We start from the raw sequence: 21285 nt of genomic DNA, 5'->3' as shown, positions 1-21285 counted from the left end.
TTTATTTCCCAACACAGCGAGTGTTGTCCTGTGCTGGATCCTGAGTAGGTCTGAGCCAGCCCAAGTCCTGTGTGATTAACTTTGACCCTGCACTACAAAGTGTGTTGGACAGTGAGCATTATTCTCCCCATCAGTTCTGCAAAAGGAGGATGGGAGAATTCAGATGGGTGGTATGGAACAACCCGGTATATTTTTGCAGATTGCAGTGCTACAGTTGCAAGTGAATGTCTGCATCACACTGCAGGGAATAGAGCACTGCAGAATGAGTTGCATTGGCCTCAGATACTTCAGTTCTTTTAGTTCTCATCCAAAATAATTTGGGCAATGATAATGTACGTATTAAATAAAATATTTTATATTTTTTTTAAACAGGAACAAGTATACTTTTATTGAAACTTTCTTTTATTGAAAGCATCAATGATATTGAAGTTAATGACATTTCATTCCCTGAATATATTTGTCAGAATCTTCCAAGTGAGATAAAGTTTAGTAGGTCACTTGGTCTGTTCTTTGAAAATGTATGTATATTCCCAAATTCACATATTCTTTTCAAATACTTTCCACAGAATAAAATAATCTTACAATTTTCATTTTACCCTAATATTCACCAGACTGTCCCTCCTTTCCTAGGTTGGATCCATTGTTTTTATTTATAATCTTTGACATCACACAAGATAGATTTTTCTTTTTCTGGTATCCATTGCAATTTTTATTATAGCCTATGAATTTTGTCCTTTTACTAGGAATCATTGTACACTGCATCAATTATTTGTGTGTGTGTGTGTGTATAGTGGTGTCTTCAGTTCTCATTCATGTTCTTTTTCCCTGAATTGCTTATAATGCTTAACATATTTTTCAGGTCAGGTTCTGCTCAGATCAGTGTGCAATTCAAATTTTTTGGTGGGTTTTTTTGCAGTTAGATGAAGCCACTAGTTTGCTAGCTACTCATAGTTGTTATTCTCTTTCAGCATTTCTTTTTCTGGGTACGACTCTTTCACTGAACAAATGCTTTATATTATTTTTCTTCAACTATCTCTCTTCCCTTGAGGGAGAAAAATCTTTACTGCTCGGTTTGTTACCGCTAAGTTTACCCTATGCCCACTAGCTTGTGAAACTTGAGCAATTTCCTACAACAAATTCTCTGAGAACTGCTACTAACTCAGAATATATATTTTGGTACCCAGTGAATACAATTTACTTATTCACTGGCTCTTCTTGTCCCTGAGGGAAAATCAAGCAGACATAGATCTTTTCTTGCTTTTACTTGTGAACAACTCTGAGTTTGTTTATGCAGGGTAAAACTAAAACACTGCAGAATGAAAATATAGGTTGAAAAGAATTAGCATCCTCTTACAAAACAATTTTTTTTAATAAAGGGGAGAAAGGAAGAGAACTTAGTCTTACATAGGAGAGCTAAGGGGCAATTAAAAAATAAGATGGGAGGGTAAAAAAGGTAACCAAAGGCTAAAAAATTATAAGTTGCTAATATAAAGAAAATAATAAAGAAAAGAGAATAAATGTATATTGACTGAGGAGGGGCAAGTAAATATATTTATTTACTGCATTCATTCCCAATTTTTTAAAAATTGCAGATAAAATGCCTTGCCCAAGGATCGGATCCTGTACCATCAAAATTAAAGTACTTCTGTTTTTATTGACTGTGCTATGAGTAAGACCAACATCTAGAGTTACCTAAAGATTTAGAATGTGAAGAATTTAGTGGAATAGGGCTGTTATATTTGCATGAGCTGAGGGGGAGGATTATTTGTGAATGGAACACAGGAACTACTGCTCTGCCATGGTGCATTTTTATGGTGAAACTTGGAGTGAAAATATTTCCAGAAGCCACAGGAAGGCAGTATCTAACAACTTTATCATAGTTTTCAAAGCTTCATGTCCAATATCTGAAGAAAGGACATGTGATATCTGTCAATTGTTCTACCTGAACTCAGCTTAGAGTTGGTCGAATATTTTTCAATGGCACCTTATTTTCAGGCAGAAAATGCTGGCTTTTTACCTTTTGCTTAATTCTGACCTTATCTTTTTGATTGTTATAATGTAAATGACTGATACAATGTAAATTTGCATGTAAATAATCACAGAGTTGTTTGGCATTTATAACATTTCCATTTCTTTAAAGTGGAATCAGCCTTCTGTGAATGCCCTGAAGCAACTGCAAAAAAATGTGAATTTTTTTCACAAAAAGATGAGATGTGTCAAGCAGTAAAATGCCTAAAGCCACAAACATTCAAACGTCTTTCACAGACCCTGGGTGGGCAGACAGGATGCTCTCTGAAGTTTCTTCACCATAAGGAGGAGACTACTCAGGGCCCATGAGTACTGATTTCAGAGATAACTCATGTAGGCAGTAGGCAAAGACCCCCTCACTCTCCTTTTCCCCTGCCATATTTTAGTGGCCCAATTGCTCAGGTCAGGATAGCCAGGGTATATAGTGTGACCTAGCCTGTAATAGCACTCCTTCATGTCCCTTCAGAGGAACTGGCAGGCAGAGGGGGTAAACCCACACCTTTTCTCATGTTCACATACAAAAGAGCTGAAAAAAAGATCTCTGTTTTCCTGCTCTTCCAGGGTCCAAGGTGTAAGACACTTTGAAGGGAAATCACTCCAAACCTGCTTGAACTTCTCCTTTCTGGTTCCACTCCTCTAATTTTGTCATAATTACATCCTTGTCCTTGTGGACAATTGCAATAGTAATAGCAAGTATTAATCCATGGGTGTAGATTAATAATCCAGTGTGTGCATTACACTTATGGAGGGAAGTAATAGGACACTGGTGTATAAAATCCTTCAAATACAGGTGGGCTCAAATACTGAGAGGCTGGCATGTGTTCTGGTGCAATGTGGCTGGCATGTTGTCCTGTCCTTGGTGCTCACTCTGTGCTATCTCCATCTTGGGGAATCTGGCTGTACCAGCCTGTGGTCCTGGGTAAACTGAATTCCCTGCACAGTTGATAACAAAGTCAGTGTCTGTTTGGAAAATAACAGTTTAAAGATTTCTGCACAAATTCACAGTACTACTGGGTCCTATGTAAAATTTTCTCATTTGACCTACATTTTTTTTATATCACCGTATTTTATAACAAAATAATATTAACTGTTGCCCTACCCTTAGCCTGATGCTCAGCCTTTCTGGCAATTAAGTGGTCATATGAACTTTCCACATATTTTGCTGTTTTCCAAAGGGAAGAATGTATTTTCTTTCAAAAGGCATTTTTCCAAGTTAATTACTTGACATTATATAGATTTTTCATTATGCAAATCAGCTTACAAGCCCATTAGCTATTGCAGCTGTTGTTGGTATTCTTAACTAGCTTAGTTCTGCAGAACAGTGTGGAACAGCTTCACACAAAGCTTTTGCTACAAGAAAGAAAACCTTATTATCTCGCTCACCTCAGAGGGATATATTTCAGCCAAGCAGAATTTCAGAGCCACTGTGTTTGCCAATGGGTGAATGTCTGTCATTGAACTTGGCTGGATATAACCTTTTGACAGGGGATATAGAAAATTCTTGCAGAAAGAAAGCAGAGAATTGAGGGGAAAGAGTAGTTTCACTGAAGCAGTAGAAAATGCAACAGTAGCAGGGAAAAGCATTATTTGAGTTTTGCATTTTACATGGGGTAGAAAGGAACAGATGGCTTGTGACGCTTAGAGGAGTTTTTTGAGGTATTTGCTCTTTGCAGTGTGGAAAACTGACAACATTCAAGCCCCAAAGGGAAGAACCTTCAATTCTGCCCAAAGCCAGTAAATTCAGTGTCTGGTTCTGTGACCTTTTTGCATGCTATACTTTCTGTTTTTCCTAAATTGCTGGTTAAAGTATAAAATCTGGTTTTATATACACAAGTATGAATATTAAAACCAATGTTTTCATCAATAAGAGGAATTTTAGAGACCTGAGTACTCAGAAACTTTATTCAGCTTGCAAAAAGCTGAAACTCATCTAAGTTTCCTGAACCAGACAGCTTTCCTAGGTGAGGTTTTCTAATGCAATTTCCAGTAATTTCTCTGTTCTTGATTTTGGTAAGGTCATCAGAGTACATTATATTGTGGCATTTTCTTGCCATTTCTATTTCCAGTTTAAAGAAAGGAAATTATTGCAAGGAGCATAGACCATGACAGGCTGAAAGAAGATTCCCTTTTTTTTCCCTAAGAGTTCAAACTTAGCTTTCTTTAGGCTTTAGGTAAGGATCACTAAAGGTGCAGGTGACTGCTACTGAACCTTGTTCTCTAGCCTCAGTTCTTACTTTGGGTGGTATTTCTTGTTTCTATTTTCAGTGCTGTAATCCCCTAATTACCATTATCACAATACATTAGACCAGAGGGAGTAAGGTTTAGGCCCACAGAGCCACTTAAGTATTTAAAGCATTTCAAAGCCTGAATTCTATTTAAATCACTTAGAGCAGGTTGGTAAAATACAGTCTCGAACATAGAATATACGGTCTGGAGTGTAAAGTTAGAAAAATATCCCCATCATCTGTTTATTTACATTCTAAATATCTCAGGTTTTAAAATGTTAAACTCCCTCTGCAGGGGTAGAAATAAGCAAATGTTTTAAAGAGTATTTTGACTTTAGTATATAAAATGCAGGAAGTAAAGCTGCTAAAAAAGCTGTTTGTTTTGCATTAAAAAGGGCCACGACTTTTAATTAAACATATTTCTGATATAAATTAAATTGTTTATTTTTTCTCCAATACAAAATCTCAGTGAAAAAGAAAGAGAAAGTTGTAACAATATCAAAATGTCTGGGGAAAAAAGTTTGTTTGTTAGTTGAAATGACTTTTCATTTTCATTTTGTATTTAGTTAGAAGTTGCAAAATTGAAGGCAAAATCATTTGTTGAAATGAAACAGCTATAAAAGGATTTTTTCATTTCCTGACTGAAAAAGAAATTTGAGTCTTTAAAGTGATACACAGAGAAGCATCTGTGTTGCATTATCTGTATCCCTTGGATTTAAGAAGACATAAGTGGTGGAAAATGCAGTTGAAAATTAAGATCTCTGACAGTTTTTCCAAATATTTTCTTTTTATTCCCACTCCCCCAAGCCTTGCCTGTTGCCTCCAGGTTTCTTTCAGAAGCCCTGGTGCTGCTCTGGCTCTGAAGGTCAAACCTGGCCCAGGGTACTGACACCTCACCCTCAGCAGGAGCGGGATCAGCTCCTCCTCTGGGTTGTTCCTATGCAGATGGTAGGTGCTCTAAGCTGGGGTCACACCATGGCTGGAACCTTCCTTACAGGGCATTAATCTGGGGGAAAAGCAACAGAATTCCTAACCCATTGCCTGCATTTCTACCCTACCTGTTGCACATTTGGCTCTTTGATGCTCTTTAAGAGAAGGAAAAGGAGAAGGTATATTTTGACAGGTGAAACTTCAATAAAAAGAAGCCCTTTGCATTCTCATTTCTAAAATCTCTCTTTACTGATTTGTCTTATGGGCTGCTTTATGGGCTTATTAGTTTAACTAATAGTAAAAACAAATTTATCATAATGTATGGCCCCTTGATGTGCAGATAAACAGGGATACAGCAGACCCTGCTCAGGCTGTAAGGTGTTCTCTTACATGAAAAATGGGTGGTTGAATAACAGTCCAAAAATTATTTTATTTAGTATATTGCTCAACTGCCTAAAAGCTAATTATAGTACCTTGATAGAAAGAGTTCCAAGTGACAACACTTCTTTTATTGCCATTAGCATGTGCAAACACAGTGAGCTGGCAAAGATTAATAAGCTCTACCATTTTGTGCTGATGGAGTTGGTCTACCTGCCTGCATCACATTTCTTCCCTAACTGGGTCTCTCTAAGAGAGGAAGGTGACTTTTTGGAATCTCTCTGCCATTATTATTGTCATTAACTTGGTAGGAAGATATCTTGATTATGTGTCAATTCTGAGAGTTATTTTTGATATTGCAGCTCTGTTTTATGCCTGTTAAGTAGGTATTTTACTGTATACAGTGCCAGACTGTGGGAATTAATGTACACACTAAAACTCAAACACACAGTCTTGCTATCAACACTAACAGTGTTAAGAGCAGTAACCAACACTGTAATGTTTATAGCAGGTCTGTGTGTGTACATGTAAATAAATTTGACAGATTGTGCAATATATTAATGAAATGATGCTCAGTATCCTCGAAGAACAGTTTTTAGTAGATACTACTCACAGATTTCAGCAATTTTTTTTTTGCAAAGGAAGTACTGTGTATTTTAAGTTACTTGCTATTTTTGTGCATAAAACTCTTGATTTTTTTTTTTCTGGCTCATTAGGATATTAGAAGCTATGTGCTAAAAAACTGGGCAGACTGTGTACTTTAGATGCTAAGTGATTTGAAGGGGTTTCCAAGATTGTCAGCGGAGAATCTGTGTGGTAGAGCTACTCTTTTGTTACTCTTAGCTTTTTACTAAAGGAGGTTCCCTCATATCTGTCATAATTTTCCTTGTATTTCTAGTTCTTTGCATTCCTGACCTGTCTCTATTCAATTCTAAGGTTAAACGAGACAGACAATAAATGTTTTAATAAATATGTAAATTCCAGTCAGAAAAAGAAAATGTATTAGGAGTAATTAGTGCTGATATTTCCACAACAGATCTCATGAAGATGAATTAAGAAATTTTTTGATGGTGAAAAACAATTACAGACTTTCATATGGCCACAAAATATGTTGAGGACAGAAGGCAGGGCAGTTCTGAGATATCTTGACTCAACACTTTGCCCACAGCCTGCAGAGTCCTCATCTTACAGGGAGTGGTTTTGTTTTAACTGTGTTACTTATAAGCTTCAGAAAACTCACTTGTTATGCCTTTTTCAGATTAAACAACTAGAGCACACTGCTGAGGGTTTAGGGAACTTGAGCTTTCTTCCTACTTCACCAAGGTGTTAGGAGAGGTACCTATGTCACAGCTTCCAAAGCTTCTCACAGATTTGGCTCATCCCATGCCTGGAGGCCTTACCTTTGATGTGTTCTTGGTGACTTTGACAAAAGAGGATCAAACACTTCTCTGCTGCATGCAGCCCTGAGGGCCCTGATAGCCTTTCTGTCCCTGCCCAGTCTCTCCTGGGGCCTCCCTCCACCCCAGCCCATATACCAGGAGCCCCATTTTGGTTTGGTTTGGGGCTACTGGTGCCCATCTCTACCCCTGTCTCTGTGTAGATCCCTTGGAACCATGCTGTCAGCTTGTCTCCAGCCCCATGTCCTGCTGCTCCTAACTGGACTCTCTGGATACCGCTTGGACCTGGCTCACCACTTGCCTCTTCTGGGGCTGTCAATGGTCCCCATTACCAGCAGCTGGCCCTGTCCACCATGTCCACCTCCATCGGACAGGGGGCATGGCCCATGCTGGGGTCACCCTGGGCTGCCCATCCCTCCTGGAGCAGCTGACCCTCACAGTCCTAACACCCTTGTCTTTGGCTTACTGTTCTGAGAAAATAATCATATTATGTGTACAAATAACAACTGCTCCCTACTTTTTCCACTGTAATGTTTCAGCAAAATTCTCAGGCTGAGTTAGAAGTGTAGGAGGCCTGGGTTTCAGTCTCTGCTCCCAAACAAGATCAGCAAACAGGTCTCTCAAATGCATATTGTGAGTACTAGGCTATCAAATAAAATGAGATAAAGTTTGGGTTTATCAGCATCAGCTGGCTCTCCCTCAGATATGCAGAAGATATGTTCTAAGGACACTTAGCAAATCCCTCTCTGCTGGTCACGCAGATGAGAATTCCAGAGAATTGCACCAAACAGTAAATGTGAAATAGGTCTCCAAGTAGCCAGGTGGCAAGAAGGGTCAAGTGCTGAGACATTACTAGGAAAACCTGGCGTGTTGAAGGAATGTAGCAGTCTACAGCACTAGAAAATATCTGAGCAGAAGATTTTAGGGGTTTGGTAACATCTACATACTGGGTGTAAGCATCCTCTCTCATTGTGGTTGCTACCATTCTGCATCTATTAGTAAGCATAGAAAAACAAACCATCTCTGTAAGTGTCCCCATATATTGGGACACAGACATTTCTTTTCTAAACACAAATTTATGCAGACTAAAACCCGAAAGCCCCAATGCAAGCAGTTTTAAAAACACTTGGTGATGATTTACTTGTCTATATACCTTATATTATAACTACTGTGTTCTATCCCAGATATCTCCATAGGGTTGGCAGGTATGACATAGTGTGCATAGGAGTCCCACATCCATCTGGGACAGCAGCTGAAGACCAGGTGGGATATACCTGAAACCCACCCTTTGCTTAGGAATGACCCAGCTCAAACAGCAGCAGGCTTACACCAAAATAAGCAAATTCATACAGAGTTTTTTTACCTGGTTCTGATGAGATCTGTTGCTTACAAGGCTCTGCAGGAGAGAGCTACCAGAACTGTCTGTTCCCAGGTTACCTTACCTTTATACTGGCTGGCAGGCATTCAGTTCTTCCAGTCCTTCCCTAAGTGGCACAGAGTGAAGTTTGTGGCACACCACTTATGCCCACATTCACTTGTTACAGCATGTACTCTTTGGCACAGCAAACAAAGTGATCCCAACCTCCTCCCAGAAGTTGAGATCAGGAGGGGTGAGGGCCCTTGGTATGCAGACAGAAACATTTGCTGCTGTGTAAAAACTGAAGTCTCTGATCAGAGATATCAAGAGAATGAAAACCAGTCATTGGAAAATCTGCAAGCTTCTGAAACAGCACAAGTCAGAAATGTGATAAACAGATGGATACTTGAAGTGAGTGTGCTTGTCCTTTTTACTGACTCCTCTTGAGCTAGTACACCAGGCCTCCTTAGTCAAGCTAGACAAAACTCACTGGCCAGCAATGCTACATAACAGCAGGCCATGGGGATGCTCAGGCAGCCCCACTACATTTATGAAAGCTCTTCCCATGTGCCAGTGCACTGCTTCAGAGCCAGAAGGTCTAAAAGGCAGCGCTACAAAGGAGCTGTACAAATCCTGCTCCTCATGAGCAAGAGCAAACCTAACAGGTGCCCACCTCTGCCAGTATAAACAGGCTGTATTCCTGATTCTCTCTCCCTGTGTGGCTGGGCTAATCGCCTGGAGGAGTTTGGTTTGTTGACTCTGTTGCTGTGCTGCTTTACCAGCTGCCCTGGCTCCTGCTCGCAGCACCATGGCACAGGAAGGGACGCGGAACCGCTCAGAAAGCAGAGCCCTGGAAGCCAGCATGGGACACAGGGTTGCCAAGGCAAACTGAGTCACAAAACATCCAGGTTTTTTCCTATCTCAAGTAATCCCAGAAAAAGATTTGGACTGTGTAAAAACATATACTCAATAAAGAAGTCTGGACAGGCAATGTTGCTCTTCAATCAAAAGACAGGTTTACCTTATTTTGGAAGTGGTCCATTTCCAGGAAATATGAAATAATATGATGTGCTGGTTTAAAAGTTAACCAGCAGGGGGAATGAACTCAACTCAAAGGAGAGATTATAAGTCAGAATAACAATTATTAAAATAATACAGTAAGTACAATAATACAAACAAACAATTGGTCTCAACCCACAAAAACCCAAATGTATAACCCAGTGCCCTGGGGCATGAACAAAGTGGTGTTCCTTGGGCCCTGTTTGAGTCCAAAGTAAAGGGAGAGGGGAAGAACCTGCTGGTGGGAGAGCTGCTGCAGTCTGTCCAGAACTGGTGATCGCAGTCCAGTGGTGGTCTAAGTCTGGTTGAGAGCGATGAGATGCAGCCGTCCTCTGGATCCCACGAGTGGGTTGAAAAATGTTCCAAAACTCCAAGATTATATATCCTCCAGTTCAGGCAGGAATGTTCAGTGCTCCCCTCAGGGCGGGGATTTTCACAAAGGGTGTGAGGACAGAAACATCCTCCTATCTCACAGGCCTCTTAACACCTAGTTTATAGCCTGAGGAGTCAGGCTCTATGGGCAGAGGGTGCGAATAGTCTATTGACAACAATAGTCTAGTTTCTGGGAAATTACATGGAAGGCTATAGAATACAGGTTTGGGTTACACCCACCATGATGAACTGATCTCAGCTGTCCTAACTAGGACATATGAATAAGTCATATTTGTTCATTTCTACACCACCAAATCTTCCACGGAGCAACAAAAAATTAGAAAGGCTATCTTGTCATGTTTTGCAGTGCAGTGAGTTGATCAGTGCTACAAAATCTGTTTGAGAAACTAGGTAATCACATTCCTCTAGGCAGATTTCAATAGATATGAGACACTCTTCATAACACTTTTCTCTCCGTTTCCAATTAATATTTTAATGAGCAAATTTTCTTCGAAGAACCTCTCGAGGAAACAGCGAATTTTATTTGAAAGGAGAAAAAATTTCTAAAAAGGTAGTTTTTCCATTTTTCTCCATTAACACTTGCCTTGAAGCCTGATTGAAAGAATTTGATTGATCTGCTCAGAGAGATTGAGTCACTCAGATAACACAATAAAATTGTGGGTAAGTAACCTATTCCTAAAAATGACAAAACATAAAACATATAAAGATTTTAATATAAAATTCAAGTACAGCATTCTATTCCATAAGTAGACAAACCATGTAAATAAAGCTAATCTGCTACAACTAAAGCAAATTTCTATTTCATAGGTTTGGTCACAACATAAAGAAATAGTTTTTCATAGACTGTAGTTCCTTTATGTTGAATTATGTGTATGCAATAACATTTTCAACAAGTAGACTAGACAGTTCTCACAGTGCTTATATATCTATAGCTCAGGTATTAATACTGTGAACTAAATAGCCATTAAGCAGGCACACCACAAGGCCCAAGGGCTCTTACCCTGTGCTTGGCTCAGCCATCTGCAAGACTGACTCTTTGTACTACAGTTTGACTATCTGTAAAATTGTTGTTTATGCCCTTCATAAAGCATTTCAAGCTTCATGGGCTGGACATGCTGTAAAAGAGCAGGTATTCATTGGAGTCATTATGCCAGTGACTTAAAAGCCACCAACTATTGAAAACAATAGACATTAAGCGCTTTCTGACATTTGGGTTTAGGAGTTTTCAGTCGTTTCTCCACACCTCACAGGTTAAACCTAGTGTGCCTTTGAGCAGTGGTCCAGCACCTTTGGGAAGCGTTGGCTTTCTGAGGCAGAAGTTTTATAGCTGATCTGCAGAGAATATTTACTGTGTCTGAGACAGATTGGATCTTAAGCATGCATGGAATAGACATGGCATTTCTTGAAAGCGTCAGATTCTATGCTCCGATGTCACTTACCTGGTCTCATCTGTAGCCACAAACATGAATAGAAAGGCCAGACTAAATTTTCAGTCAGAAAAAATGGTCATGCTAGAAGAAACCCATCTACAAGCTAACCCCAGCCAAATGCATTCTTTCATAAATGAAAATTATTATTTCTTCTGTACTTTATAGTTTGCCAGCCAGAGCTGGAGGAAATCCTCCAGGTATTGAAAAGCAATAGTAAATGTGTAGTAGTTAGCAAAGCTGTTGCTAATACACCAGCCAAGAAGTTGTCTGATGGCAACCAGCAAGTAGCCCAGTAACTCACCTAACAGTGATTCAACCCATTGCAGAGCAGATGGGTCACATCTCCCAGAGGTCTCAGCTCACATTCACCTTCCCCTTTCCTTCAAATCTTTGCAATGTTCTGACACTTCGCCTGGCCACAACTCAGGTGCATGTCATGACCATTCCTTTCCCTGTCCAGGAGCTCAGTGGTGTAAGGAGAAGCAGTGTCACAGATCAGGATACAGACAGTGCTGGAGAGCACAGCCTGCCTGCAGCCTGCCCAGGCCTGGCTCCACGGCAATACTTGCCACTGCCCTGGCTGCTCTACCTTCACGTCCCACCACAGACTACAGTCCTGACGCTACAAAGCTGCCAAGTGAATGTGTTCCTCTCGAACTCTGTCTGCCAAGATTGCACGGGGACAGTAATACTGATTGTTCATTAAAAAGCCCTAATAGGTGTTTAATGACAGCAATTTTTTTGCAGTGCCAGTTGGTATTTTAATAGCCTTAATAATAGCACATATTAGTAGCATCATTACTTGCTTGTGTAACACTATGCTATGCCAGTAGTAACCAATGAACGCACATTCTAGGAAATTCATCCACCTGGAGCTGATTTCTCTGAGTAAAGCTTTAAATTCAGGGAAATGGGATGTGAGCTGGGTGTGAGGTAACACCCTTTTGGAGTTATAGATCAGCTTCCAATTCCTGCTGATGCAGAAATCAGTTTAAAAGTAGGTAATTCCACCTGGGCTGTTTGTGTGCCTGCTGCTCCAGACTCAGCCAAGAGCGACAGACCTGCTGCTCAAGCCAAGCTGCCGAGAGGTAGGAATCCAAGATGGGGAGATGCCAGTGTACCATCTTTTGAACAGTCTTTTCCATCCATCCTCCATATGACTAAAAAATGAATAGTAAGAACAGATGAAACAAATAATATTACTGGATTATGATATCAGTTTTGGAGTGTCTGATGAAAGCAGCTCAACCAGCAGCCTCAGATATGTCCCAGCCAATGGGCAAATGTTGTAACCATTGATAGCAACTGCTGTAAATAATTTTAGAGCTATTACTCAAAAGATAGTTGTCAGCACCTCCAATAGGAGCCTGCACTTGTGTGATTCTGTGGTCCCTCAGTGGGAGCAGATGTTGGCCAGACTTGTGCTGAGCACTGGTTCAGGTTGGGTATTTTGCTTTTGCTATTTGTTATATACTTGATCTGCACACTGAGCATCAATACTTTGACATCCTACACGGATTATCTTTTACTGGCACTGCCCTTCTTTCTGTGCCTATTGAGGATTGTGGTTAGCATCAGAGAGCTGGTACTAATTTCAGGCACACTGTTATGCTAAGTCAGTCCTGTTATGACTCACAGCAGCTCCCGGGATATGTGTGGCATATCAGTTTGGCACAGTCACCTGGGCTCCTTCCTTTGGCTCCATGGTCAATCCTTTTCTTTTTCTTACCCATCTGCCAAGCGAAATGATCCCAGCACACAAGTCCCATATGGCTGTATTCCCGTTTCTCCCCCTTTCATATACTTCTGGGCTTCTTCCCCTGCTGCCCCAAAAGCATGAGAGGCCATAGCAGCTGTTTTGAGCAGAACCTGTAACTGCTACCTGGACAGCCACTAAAAAAAGATTGAGACAATTTTCTTTACAAAAATTCCACCAGAAAAGCCAAGGACTGAACTGGTAGTTCAATGCTATTTTTCACATACCAACTGAAAGTTTTTCTAATTGATTGGCAATCAGCTTGTTCTAAAAAAGTCAGGGTCAAACTCCCAGCTGGTGTAAATTAGAGAAATTCCAGTGAAGTCTCTGATTCATTTTCCAAATGATTTAAAATTCAGCAGCAGCTTTAAACTGCCAATGTTATCCATCAAACAGCTGGCTAAAATTCAGAAAGATAGTACATTTTCTGTAATGATGTTTGAGATTAAGTATTCTTCATGGACCAGATATAATCAATAGAGGTGCTAAAGGAACCATCCTGAAGGTTTAAAAAGAACCAAAACAAAACCCAAAAAAAACATGCAACTGATAAACATAAATTTTAAGAATGCAGAATCAAATTTGTGGTCTCTACAGATGTGTGTTAGTTACCCTAATGAATCAAATTTAAGTTTTAAGAGTTCTGCTGTTCTCTTGGATGGAAGATTGACACTCCTGACAAAGTGACTGGAAGGATTTTGCTAGCTCTCAGTGGGAGTGGACTGCATCCCTTGTGAAGCACAATTCCCTAGCAGGTGTGAATACCACCTGTGTGCACGGCACAGTTGTTGCATTTTTGTTTCCTTTCTCTTTTCAGTTCTGCTTCTCAAAACATTCAACATATTGCTGTTCCAGACAAATATTCTAATGAAATTAAAGGCCCTAGAGCTGAACAGCCTTGAGAGAATTAGGGTGACAAAGGAAGATGACGGAAACTCCAGAATCTGCCTTTTCTCCTGTAACGGACAAAGACTTTGTCTTAGGAGATAAACAAACATTGTCTGAACTTGTTTTATAACTTCTGGGAAGTCTAATATCAGGTCTGCCTCTAACACTTGTGTGTATTAGGAGACTTTTGCAAACCTGGTAATTCTGACTGCAATTCTTCCTGTTTTCTTCAGTTGCCAGACAAAACAGAGCTGGTTTGGGGCTCTTCCTCTTCAGTGTGTGCATCTTACTTCCTGGCATAATTACAGCCACACTGTTTTCCCTGTCTGCTCCACACTGTTGGGCAAGAAAGTCACTACTACTGAAGTCTATATTGTATCAAGGTAAGACAATGATATATGTGATATAGAATGAGATATGTCATTTTACAGGCCAGGAACTCTAATAATAATTTAGATAAAGGCAAGCCCAAACTGTAAATTACACATTTTCTTTAATCCTATATTCATTTAAAATATAACCAAAACTGTTTCTGACTTTAGCATACAATAAGTCACAATGCAGAATAAAAAGAAATGTAAGAAAATATGTGTTATTGAAATAAAAGCTATATATACTCGGGAAGTGGAGAAAAGGATTTTACCACGCATAGAAACACCCACTTCTTCTCTCCCAGGAGTTACTTGTAAATCTTTTGTACTCATGTTGCCTTAACTGAATGCTAGTTAAGTCTGTTCTGTGTTCTAGGTAAAGAGTGATTTTCTTGGTAGCAGAGGCATGCATTAGTCTTTATTTCAGAAATCCAAGCTTTTAGACTAAGGACTTTTCCCTAAATGCTCAGCTGCCATCCCTCCTCCCACTCTCTGGGAGAAACTAGCCAGTGTACCATTTCTTTAACACAGATGGCTCTGACAGATGCAGTGAAAAGCTAGGAAAGCCTTCACCTTCGGCACTGAGCCCATTTCCATGACCTGTGCCTGAAGACTTGGAAAAAGGCTAGGCTTTTCCTTGCTGAAGAGCATATTCCACATGCAGCAGGAAACTGCAGAGCTGCCCAAGCCCTAAACAAATCTTGAGAATCAATGCTCAAGCCTTTACCAACCACATCCAATGAGGGTTAAAAGAAGAGCCACTTCTAAATACCAAGGAAGTCACATTTAGTTGAGACTTTCTGCAGGGAGTCCATAGGGTATACCAGACAGTGAAAAGTAATCTGAGTAAGTAACCCCATTGACTAAGCCAGAAAATCCTGCTTTAAATGGGGAGCCCAGTAGAAAATTCAGGTACTAATTCAGCAGGTTAGGGTTCAAGATATATTAAGACTTAAACATAATTCTGTAATTTTCAGAAAGTGGCCTTCCTCAGACTTTCACCAGTGGAGCCCAAGGTAGAAATACGTGTAAAAAAAAATACAAGAGATCTGTAATTTGTTCCACTATTCTCAATACAATGACACGGTGATTAAATTATTCAATATAAGCATAAAATAATCTGTCATAACTGAGAGTTCTAGGGATCAGATAGGTAGTTCCTCTTTAATCCCCTCTACATAAAAATGAGAACAACAGAAACGAACTCCTAACTATTAATCTGACTCATTATGTGTACTTAGGAGCCCTATTCCCATCAACTTCAGTGTAGAACACGATTAAAAATGAATGTGCAATGCAATCTGTACAGTGTTTAAAATGCTGTATTTAATAGTGTTATTGCTGAGTTTAAGCATCATTTCAGGGAGTTAAGCACCTGAATTATGCCAAGGCAAATCTATTTTGCACTTGACTGTCAAACTGATTTGCAACAAAGCCCCAGCCTGGGATTAAGATCCTCATCCAGACATCTGGAATGGGTTGAGTGATAAAGAAAAATCCTTACTGTAAGATCAAGCAGTAGAAATGGGCAAGAAGGTGCAGCATTACCCTTCAGCTGCCTCAAGGCTAATGAGAAAAAATAATTTAATACTGAATAAGTTAAGATCATTGGGAATAGGGCTGCCTACACTGGATCAGAATTTCTGATTTAATTCAAAACACTAACTGAACCTTGTTGTCACTTGGCTCTGTACTTCCTAACTGGCTGCACATGCAGATGGGGTTTGTCTGATTGGATCTAAATGAAGAAACAAGGCCATGAATTTTATAGCCATTTCACAGTATGACAACAACCAGGCGCCAGCTTCAAACATCTGTCCTTTGCCAGGATGACAGGAAATAGAAGCGAAACAAGAAGATACCTTTGTCAACATAAAGCCAGTGGGAAATGTGATACACGATGTCAATGACAGAGAATTACTAAAAATGGATGTTCCAAATAACCTGAAATTTGGAATTAATATTGTTCTCATTGCAAAATGAACTCATAGAAGAGCCTAGGAGGCTGATCAGCAGGTAATGATGTCAGAGCAGTTTTCCTTCTGTCCTGTTCTCATTCACAACTACAAAACCATTTCAATAACCTTGGTTGCCTCTGCTAAAAGACTAGATGTACTGAAAATTGTACATGGTTTCAATTATTAGTGAGATACATGCAGATTTTTATCTGTTTGTTAATGTTCTGGTTAGGTGAAAGAACATTTAAGCTTATTCTTATATTGTTTAAAAAAATCAAATAGGATATTTATTGGTTATCTAAATGCTTAGTAGCTTATCAAAACCCTTAGCAACTTGGATAACAAGCTCTTTCAGATATTTCTACGTTTAGATGTCTACACAAGCTTCTTGAAAACTTGTGTTTGCTTGTAACACATGCCTTCTGATCTATTTTAGGAATGTTCTAGCATGGAAGAGGCACCTATCAAGGTCTCAAGACCCTTGTGTGTAACTCCCTGGGAGGCACCCCAGCTTGATGCTAGGCCTATTGAAACAAAGGGAGCTTGCCATTGTCTTCATATGACTTTGGGTCAGACCATTGAAAACACTCAGAGAGTCCTGTGCTTATCAGCTGTCCTCTGATTTTTAGTTTCGTATATTATTATTTCCACATGATATTTCTAAGAAATGTTCTAAAACGTGAAAGTAAGAATCCCAATTTGTACTATAGTAAGAGAAGGTACGTTTATTATACTTAAAAGCATCCATTCTCATGGATGTACAGAGATTTTTTAATTCTATCACTACCATTCAGAAGGTATAATAACATAAACTGAACTTTAATCCTCTTCAGGGAAAAAGCCTACTGCTAGATTAATTTTTTCTACCATTGACTTTATTATGACATGTTACGTTCCATACACCACGTACAAGAGTTTTAACCATGTGGCTGCTGAGAGCCCGGGTGCAGATATTCAGGCCTGTTTAGGTTTTTAACTCCTACTGAAATCTGCAAAATAATTTAGCTACTGTAATGGTAATTTTTGGCATGTCTAATATAGATGCAAGAGGAATCCATGATCTGGAGTTTAAACCATCTTTACAGGATGCTCTATGGTGGTTAAATCCCAGGAATGAAATGTGCAAACACCAGCACATAGCTGAGGATGGCAAAACACAACAGATAGGAAACACAAAGAGAAGAAAACAGAAGTAAAAAAAGTTATAAAATTAGGAATCAGAAGTGCTCCTCACAGGAGAACAGAAGAGAGGTTGTTTGATCTTAGAGGTGCAGCTCACACAGATTTATACCACAGCTCACATAGCCTGAGTGTCCAGCCTCAAAAGGAAAGAGAGGAGTCAGAAGGACCACCTGGCTCAGCTTTCCCCATGAGAACAGACTCTGTATGTGGTGTACCCTGCTGTGGGGGCACCCTGCTGTAATTTGGGAGGCAACTTCTCACTGTGCCGTCCTGCACATCTTCTCACACTGCAAATCTCTACTACTTGGCCCTCACAAAATCATCTGACCTGCCAAGGCTGTTGAGAGGTCCAAACCAGCTAAACTCCACTGCACCTGAAGTGCTCCTCAGGAGGTGCCCTCCCCCTGATGAGTACACTTCTAATTTAGTTGTCCCACTTCAACGGATATATTGGGTGGCAGAAATCTGGGCCTGCATTCCTGGATACCAAGGAATATCATAAGATTTATACAGGATGCATTTATGTCTTACAGACAGTTGCAAATTTAACTCATTCACAGAAGAGTTTGAAATTTGATTTTATGAAATACTGGTTCACTACCCCACTGTTTAGTTACTCTGAGCGTGACTATCTCATTATAAGATGTGACTTTAACGAAGACATCAAGAAGAGTCAAAACTAACATCTAATCCAATGCTGCTCAGAAAACATTAAGAGACATTTTGTTTCTTATTAGCGTGTACTTTGGTCCTACAGCACAAGCAGAATGTGAAATGAATCATTTTTACACCCTTCCCTTGAAAAATCTGCCACAATCAGCACTCTGATTTTAACACACTGCATTTTTCTGAGAAAGACATTCCATAAAAAAAAACCAAACGAAAACAAACAAGCAAAATATTTCTATATAGTTTTCTTCACTATAAAAAATATGCTTCAGAAAAATTTTAGTAGATCTCCTGAATTTATTTTTGAAAGAAATAGCCTACATTTAGTTGATACTTTTTTCTTTTAAAGAAGGAACATTCTAAATTCAATTAATTTCTTATTGATTAGTTGTGGTTTAGTCATAGTCTCCCCTAACTTAAATGGAATTTAAAATATGTCTTTCTGCAGTGGAATTCTGTCAAAAAATAATGAAATTTTTTCTCACTAGCCTTCAAGAGCTCTATTAACATAATGTTTGTTCACTGCACAATAGCTTTTCTAACACAGTTATTATGGCAATAACTCAGTTAAGTTAGATATGAGGGTAATAACACATATTTGAAAAATGAAAAACTTCTAAGAGGTGCAAAATCACAGAGGTCTAAGCCTGATGGGATCTTTAAGGTTCTGACACAAAAAGGAATAATGGGGGCAAGTGAGAGCTGGATGGTATGTTTCAAATGTTTGCCTGGATCAAATGGAAAAAAAAAAAAAAAAGCAGAGAACTCAGCATAGATCTGATTCTTGTGTAGTTGCTCTGCAAATGGTAGAAAAGAAATTTTAGCTAATGTGAAACTATTCACTTTATTTTTTCCTTGTACGTTCTAAGAAATATGTAATACGTAGGCAGCCTGTGTTAATAAATTAACTCAGGATAACTTAAATTTGGCTAGTTTGAATGACTGATAAATTTTATACAGAAAATATAACCCAATTGAGGTGCAAAGGGCTTCAGCAACTTGCACTCCCAAGGAAACACCACAGTGTGTAGATCTGCAAAGAAGCCATGTTATATGCTAGAAATGCAGGTGATGTCAGCAGGGCTGTATGGCAAGACTGTACGGGTCTGGAGCTGATGAAGATGCTTCAGAGGATTGCCTTTCTCATTTGACTCTGGTGGAAGGAAGTTCACCCTCCTGTTCATGTTGATTCTGACAGAAATCACATCCAAATGTTTAAAAAATTGGCTGAAGTAATTGAATTTGCTGAGGACAACCAAACACTTATTTTCAGCCATTTATTCACATGCTGGCTGAGTTTTCTATACTATCTGTTGTGAGAAAAATCAACCCAGAACACCCATTTCACACAGCTTTAAGGAAAAAGTCTTTTCTCATTACAAAGTTTAATGTACGGCTTTCTGAAAACTCCAGGACATGACAGAGCCTTAGAAATCAATCTTTGATTTTAATGGGGTTAGGTCTTATATGTAATACAAAACCTTTCCATCTAATTTTATCAGCCTGCTTCATTTTACTTACCTGCACACAAGCACAAGGAGAGTTCTCATAATATGACAAATTGCTGAGAACCACTGGTACACCTCATCTAATCTGATTGATGTGCTAATCAGGCTCTAGATAACTTCCTAGTATTTTACCCAGCTGGAAAGGAATTTGACCAGGATGATATAACTATTACAGAACTGTCTTCCAAAATGCCTGGTATTAACCGTTGGCTTCATTCCCTACCGCTGGTTGCCTATGAGCCTCACAAGACATTGTTAAGCCAGGAAAAACTGACCATATTTCACGGTTGTCCTGAATGGAGGACAGCAAAGACTGGTTAAGCAATCAGCTCTGCTGGTACTGAGTGCTCAGGACTGGTGCAGTCAGACAGTGTCTATTAATGGGATAAAATTAGGATCTTACACATTGCATCTAAATCAGGCTCAAGCTTACCTCTAAAGAAGTTAAATTCATATCTCACCAAAGAACAATGCCTGCAGCTCCCAGGGCACTTTCTCCAACAATGTTAATAAGATCTCACTACAGTGAAAAGAGTAAAGGCATCACTGTCAGGTTAATTCAGCATTTCTTAGCCTTTCTAAAGTAATGCAATGGTATGTTATGTGACTGTCTCTTGGACTATGTTTTCTTTTCATTCTGGTCCCTATGAACTGTATTTTATTCTGGCTAAAGATTTGCTGTCTAGACTACAGTGATTATGAAACAAAAGTTGCAAACTTAGGTACTGCCTGAGATGTTGGTAATAAGCAAGTGAATAAACATGGGGGGATAAAAGCATTTTAATTCACTTTGATGCAAAAATTTAATCATAGATGTGCTGGTTTAAAGGTAAACCAGCTGGGGAAATGAAATCAACTCAAAAGAGAGATTATAAGTCAGAATAACAATTTAATAAAGTAATACAATAAGTACTATTATACAGACAAAAAATTGGTTTTAACCCACAAAACCCAAATGTAAAACCCAGCACCTTGGGGCATTAACAGAGTGGTGTTCTTTGGGCCCCCTGAGTCCAAAGAAAAAGGAGGGGGGAAAACCTGTTGGCGAGAGTGCTGTTGCAGTCTGGTTGAGAGTGGTGGTTGCAGTCTGGTTGAAAAGTGGTGGTTGCAGTCCGGTCGAGAGTGGTGATCTGCAGTTTGGTTGAGAGCGGTGATCTGCAGTCTTCCTCTGGATCCCACAGGTGGTTAAAAAAGTCCCAGGACTCCAAGATTATATATCCTCCAGTTCAGGCAGGAATGCACAGTACCTCCCTCAGGGCGGGGGAGTTCCTCAATGGGCGTGAGGAGAAGAGCAACCTCCTATCTCACAGGCCTCTTAACAGCTAGTTTATAGCCTGAGGAGTCAGGCTCTATGGGCAGAGGGTGTAAATGGTTCATTGATAACAGTTTCTGGGAAATGGCATGGAAGGCTATAGAATACACAGTTTTGGGTTACACCCATACAGTGATGAACTGGTCCCAGCTGTTCTAACTAGGACATTTGATTATCAATTACTAGAAGCAACTGAAATCCTTTCATTGAAGTGGTATTCTTAATGCGAGAATTCCCCAAAGCATTCCATCAGTTCTGTTTTTGCTAATAAGGGGAGGGAGAGAGCTATTTTGCTATGTAAATCACCTGTTTTTCAGTTCCTCTCCAATGTGAAAGCTGTGATTCTAAAAGCATCCATTGTTCTTGATGCTTTCCCATAAAAGAATCTCATTCAGATTCCTATAAAAACCTAGAAGAAGTGCTTGAAAATAGGCACACACTATA

The 21285-nt window shown here is 39.5% G+C and overlaps 1 pseudogene; it reads right to left on the bottom strand.

Annotated features, from left to right (window-relative positions):
- The window catches only part of LOC127474508 (hyaluronidase-4-like), a 47533-nt pseudogene that overhangs the window by 23962 nt on the left and 2286 nt on the right, over positions 1 to 21285 (bottom strand).

The sequence above is a fragment of the Manacus candei genome, unplaced genomic scaffold (genome assembly GCF_025592945.1).
Source record: "Manacus candei isolate 608988 ecotype Guabito, Panama unplaced genomic scaffold, ASM2559294v1 h1tg000043l, whole genome shotgun sequence".
Lineage (NCBI taxonomy): Eukaryota > Metazoa > Chordata > Aves > Passeriformes > Pipridae > Manacus > Manacus candei.
The sequence above is the reverse complement of the archived record's forward strand: the minus strand, read 5'-3'. Positions and strand labels throughout refer to the sequence as shown.